Source organism: Protopterus annectens, chromosome 3.part0 (genome assembly GCF_019279795.1).
Source record: "Protopterus annectens isolate FY-2018-M chromosome 3.part0, PAN1.0, whole genome shotgun sequence".
NCBI classification, from domain to species: Eukaryota; Metazoa; Chordata; order Ceratodontiformes; family Protopteridae; genus Protopterus; species Protopterus annectens.
Window position 1 is genome coordinate 1621328487 of NC_056731.1, and position 6065 is coordinate 1621334551.

Sequence of the window (6065 nt, forward strand, 5' to 3'; positions counted from 1 at the left end):
GTTTGTTTTTACTCTATGTGAGAGAGACAAATTATCTAGGCTGCACATATCACATTTTCATTGGTTAAATTGTTTCTTAAATTACATTGAAATACACAGTTAATTTTTGTGTCTTTCTGAAAATATTACAAGCCTGCATAAACAAAGCACTGCTGGTGAATCCCTGCCAATTATTTTCCCACCTGCCTTTTCCTTTATTGAGCTACTTTTTAAACCTGGTGATTTTTAAGCTGCCCATCCCTACTGTAAATTCAGCAGAAAAAGTTCTTCCATTTCTACATTGTTGTTGATATCTGAAATGATTTGCCTCACCTTGTGCCTACATTGAAAAGTGCATTTTTCCTCTTCAACTGATTTACTTGCTCTGAATTCATTATCTACCTAGCTTTTGGATAAAGTAATGTATTTTTACACTTTAGCAAACACCTGTCTTTACAGATTTCTGATGTAGTTTTACTGAATTGAAAACTTAGCTTATCTCGTTTTTAGTGCCTTTATAAATTCTGTAAAATTTAGTAGGTATTGGCTCATTTATACAAATCAAAGTACTTTTATTGAATAATCACACTTTTATAAGCCTTTTAAAGTGCACTACTGTATCCATATCAAAGTTTGTTTGTGGGAGCATTTCACTCTGGATACTCCTTTACTGTGCTTTTACGTCATGAGGACTGGGATTATTCACCTAGTGGCAGTAGGTGTTTACCTGGTCTGTCTGAGATGTGAAGCATACAAAAGGGCTCGAAGTTATTATTTTTTTTTTTTGCACTTCTCTTGTATACTGTGACTGTATTTAGCAGTTTCAAAAAAATTACTGTCTGCTGCTGCTGATTTTGGTAGTTAAGTGTATTGTATTACACAAATTCTGTTAGTTGTAGGGCTGTTGCAACTTGTTTTTGTGGTGGTGTTACATTTGGCCTCCAAACCATCTATTCTACATAAAGATGATGCTTTTCTGCACCCTTGTGGCAGAAGTGTGCTGATCTAACCTGTCTGAGTTGGGGATTGCTGGTGAAAGGCTTGTGTGCTTTCCTGATAGGTAGTTAGCTCAAAACTTGTTTTTTTTGTGCTTGTATTTAAGCCTTGTGTTTGCATGGTGCTGCTCTTCAAGCAGCAGCAGTTAGCAGTGTCTTGTATAGATACAAAAGCCTAAGCAGCTCAGTTTTTCCCTAAACAGCTGTAAGTGAAACCTTCCAAGATTTTTTGATGCTCTAGGAGCGACTCACTTGCATACTTAGCAGCATTACCTGCAGTCATGTCAAATTAACCCATTCCCTAACAAAACATACAATAAGAGCCTATCAAGGATAGGCAGTTTCCTATCATCTCTCTGGTCAGCCTAATAGACATGGACATCCTGAGATAAAGTAGCAATTGTGTCATGTACACTGACAACCACCACTTACTCCTGAAAAATACTTTGAGAGATGTAGTTACACTAAGAAATTGGAGGCAAGACACTCACATAAGGACAGATCAAATGACAAAAAGGCTGTCAACACGTGCACACTTCCCACACTAAATAAGGACACAACACAAACTCACATATGTAGAGGTACTCACTAGTAACTTATCAAAAGATCAGTGGCCTCCCAAACAGAAACCACTTACATACATAATGCAAAAAACAACACAAGACACAAACACCAGTGTCGCAACAAATAAGCTCCATAATGTATTGGTTATAGGTGACTCCATTGAGACACACATGGATGTTCCCCTCATTAGGATTGAAAAGGTGCGGGTTATGGTTAGCTGCTTGTCAGGTGCCAGTATCCATCAAGTCACTCAACCACAAATACCAGTATGACTGCCATAGTCCATGTGGGAGTGAGATGACTCAATACGTTTCTCACTGGACTATACAGAGAGAGAGAGATTACTGAGATCTCAGATTACGGTGTCACAGGCAGGTATAAGCCTAGCCTTAAGCAGCATACTACCTTCCCCAAGGAAGATGCCACAATACAACAAAAAATGATCGACTAACAATTGGCTTAGCTTTTGGTGTCAGTCCAAAGGGATCCAATATCTGTCAGCTTGGGAAGACATGGTTGACAGGCCATTCTGCTTTGCCAGAAATTGTCTGGACCCATCTCTTCTAGGTTTTTGGATACTGGCAATGGCATTAACCACCCCTGTTTTGCCTTTTTTTTTTTTTTTTTGCAGTGTCAAAATAACCAACCTCCCAATATAACAAAATCCTCTCTACATAAACTCAAGGTTCTGCTGCTTAATGCTAGAAGTCTAAACAAGATATTACACCCCCTGGAAGCACTCCTCACTTTGGAAGATGCTGATGTCTGTGCAGTCACAGCAACATGGTTCACAGGTGGAGACAGCACACCCGACCATGCAGGGGTACAATGCCTTCAGATCATAGAGTGTAAAATAACCAAAGGAGGTGGTGTATCCATCTTCATTAAGGGTAGTACAACTTGAGACTGGTCAAACAGTATGACTATCTTGAGCTACTCCATGTCCAATTAACTACAGCCAAGCCCCCCACCATGAAACAGGAAAAGCATACTGCATACATGGAGTCACCAGAGTCACTTGCCATACAGTCCAACACCTTATTCATGGGTGATTTTAATTATCCTACCATTGACTGGGAAATGTACATAACCACAAACATGCTGTCTCAGAGGTTCTTGGACTTTGCCAATACGAATGCTCTGGAATAAGAAGTTATGTACTCACCATAATGTTCCATCTGAGTAGGTAAACTTCATTTGTCAACAACCTATGAGTTATCGGATCCATATCAGATCCGAGCCGGCAGCTTCCAACAGCTAAGATCCGAGCTTCAAGCTCCTCCCTCTTACCCATAATCCCCTGGTATCCCTTCCTGACCTCAGATCGAGTTTGCTTATCCATAAACCATACGATACCAAGAACTACCTCCATACTCTAACCTAGAGACAATCTGCCATGAAAGCAGGAGTCCTTTGAACATCCATATAGGTTAGGGGGACGGAGGGAGGGACGGTTGCTGACAAATGAAGTTTACCTACTCAGATGGAACGTTATGGTGAGTACATAACTTCTTAATCTGAAGTAGTTGACTTCATTTGTCCAACAACCTATGAGACAGAGTCCCCAGCTACCTGATTCTTGGGAGGTCCTCATGGAAAAATGTTCTGGAGCACTGCAGAGCCAAAGGATGCTCTTCCTCTGGAAACAATATCCAACTTGTAATGGTTTATAAATGTATGAGATGAAGCCCAAGTGGCTGCTGAACAAATGTCATCCAACGACACCCTAGATCGAAAAGCAGCAGAGGTAGAAATCGACAGAGTAGAATGGGCATGGACTCCTTGAGGTGCAGGCCAGCCAGAACTCTCATATGCCAAAAGAATACATTGGGAAATCCATCTGGACAATGTGACTTTTGATACAGGTTTTCCCAAAGAGGATTTAGCAAAGGATACAAAAAGCTGGTCTGATTTCCTGTGATCAGCTGTCCTGTGCAAATAGAATCTTAGTTGCCTATGTACGTCTAGAGAGTGCAACTTGTATTCACCTTTGTTCTGATAACTTGGAAAGAAGACTGGTAAATTAATAGATTGGTTGATATTAGACTCTGAAGCAATTTTGGGCAGAAAAGAGGGGTTGGTCCTGAGTGAGAGACTATCTTTGTGAAAAATCAGATACGGTGGCTTGGCGTGAAGCTCCGAGACCCTTCTGGCCGAAGTTATGGCAACAAGAAAAACTGTCTTCCAAGATAAGTATTTCAGATCCACCAAAGTTGCAGGCTCAAAGGGAGGAGCTGTTAGAGACTGAAGTACAAGAGTTAAATCCCAAGGAGGGACTGCATCTTTAACCGGAGGTCTTAGTAGGAAAGTGCCTTTTAGGAAGGTCTTACATAATTTGGATGAAGTCAAAGGGCTGAGATCACCGCCAACATGATAATGAGAGATTGCAGCCAACTGGACTTTGACCGTAGAAGAGCTAGCACCTTGGTCGAATAATCCTGACAAAATCTAGTACTGCTGGCAATGGAGCTGTAAAGGGATCCAAGTTCTGATGCTCCGCCCAAATAGAAAAACGCTTCCATTTGCTATTATAAATTCTTCTAGTAGATGGCTTGTGAGCGGCTACTAGAATAGCCTTGACAGGGGACGAGATACCGAGAGTCCTAGCTATCACTGGAACTGGATGAACCAAGCTGTGAGCTTGAGGTTGTCCAGATTCGGGGTTGACAGGCCTGATGGGTGAGAGATCAGATCTGGGATGGGATCTAGAATCCATGGGGGATTCACTAGATGAGACCATAGATATGGGAACCAAGCTTGACGAGGCCAGAATGGGGCAATGAGGATTATTCTGCTCCCCAACCATCTGGCTTTCTGTAAAAACTTTAGCATCAGGGGCAGAGGAGGGTAAGCATAAAGTAGACCGGGTGGCCAAACATGCACCAGAGCATCTCTGGGGGATTCCCTGGGTGGGGGAATTAGAGTGAAGTAGTCGTTGCACTTTGCGTTCGAAGGAGAGGCGAAAGATTGCAATGAGGTTGACCCCATTTGGAGAAGATTTGCTTCACTACTCTGGGGTTCAGAGACCACTCGTACGGTGAGAGGATGGTTCCACTCAGTCTGTCTGCCAAGATGTTGGACCATCCCAGAATGTGCGTCGCTATGAGAAAGTGGTTGGTGGACATCGCCCATTCTCACACTCTCATGGCCGCCCGACAAAGTGGATAGGACCTGGTTCCCCCTTGTTTGTTGATATACCAGACAACCAACATGTCTGTCTGGATCGCAATTGTCCCCAAGGGAAGAAGGCTCTGAAGTGTTTGCAACGCCAAAAGCACCGATCTCATCTCTAGGACATTGATATGCAATGAGGTCTCCGAATGGTTCCATGTGCCTTGGACGGTCCTGCCTAAGCAGTGCCCCCCCCCCCACCCAAGGCGAGAGGCATCCGTGGTCAATGTGGCTAGAGGGGGGGACACAGAGAAGGGGTGCCCCTTCTGGAGGTCCGGGGACTGGAGCCACCATAAGAGGGCTTTCCTGCACACCCTGCTGAGAGGAATGGGGAAGCTCAGGGGATGTCACAGGAATGACCACTGGACTTGCAAAGTCCACTGAAGAACTCTCATGTTTAAGTGCACCATGGGTAGTAGGTTGATGGTTGCTGCCATCAAGCCTAGAGCCCTCAAGACCAATTCTGCAGGGGGAGCTGGGGATTGTAGAAGGGCCAGTACATGGAGTTTCAGAGTTCGTAGCCGGTCCAGAGTCAAGAAGGCTAGAAGCTGGTTTGTGTTCAATCTGGCTCCGATGAAATAAGGGAAGATTTCTCGATGTTGATCGTGATCCCCAGCCAGGGAGCTAGATGGAGAAAGTAATCCCTGGCAGTGCATAGTAGATGCCTGGTGGGGGCGGTCAGGAGCCAGTCATCCAGTTACGAAAGACCTGAATTCCCTGGAGTCTCAGGTGGGCTGCTACAACAGTTAACACTTTGGTGAACACCCTGGGGGCTGTGGTGAGACCAAAGGGAAGGACCCTGAATTGGTAATGGCTGGCTCCCAGCCGGAAGCGGAGAAACCTCCTGGATCGTCTGTCCATCAAAATGTGGTAGTACGCATCCTTGAGGTCTATGGAGTACATCCAGTTGTTCTCCTACAGAAGGGGAAGAATGGATTAATGGGTGACCATCCGGAACTTTTCTTTGGCTACTGACAGGTTTAGGAAGGACAGGTCGAGGATTGGTCTTAGGGTCCCTCGTCTTTTTTGGCACCAAGAAGAATCTGGAGTAAAAGCCTGATCCGGACTGGTCTGGGTGGACGTGCTGGATTGCTCTTTTTTCTAGCAGCCGGAGTATTTCCTCAGCTGCCACCTCCCTTTGATTGGGTGGGACATCGGGGAGGCTTCGGGAGCTGAGAGGGTGATTGAGAAAGGGGATCTTGTAGCCTCTGGATATGATCTGAAGCACCTAGCGATCTGTTGTAATGGACTCCCAAGCTGCCAGGTGCCTCGAGAAATGCCCCCCAACTGCCTCCAGAGTGGAGCAGTCGGATAACCCCTCAGGGTTGCTGCGTGGGCCAATCACAGAAAGGTTCT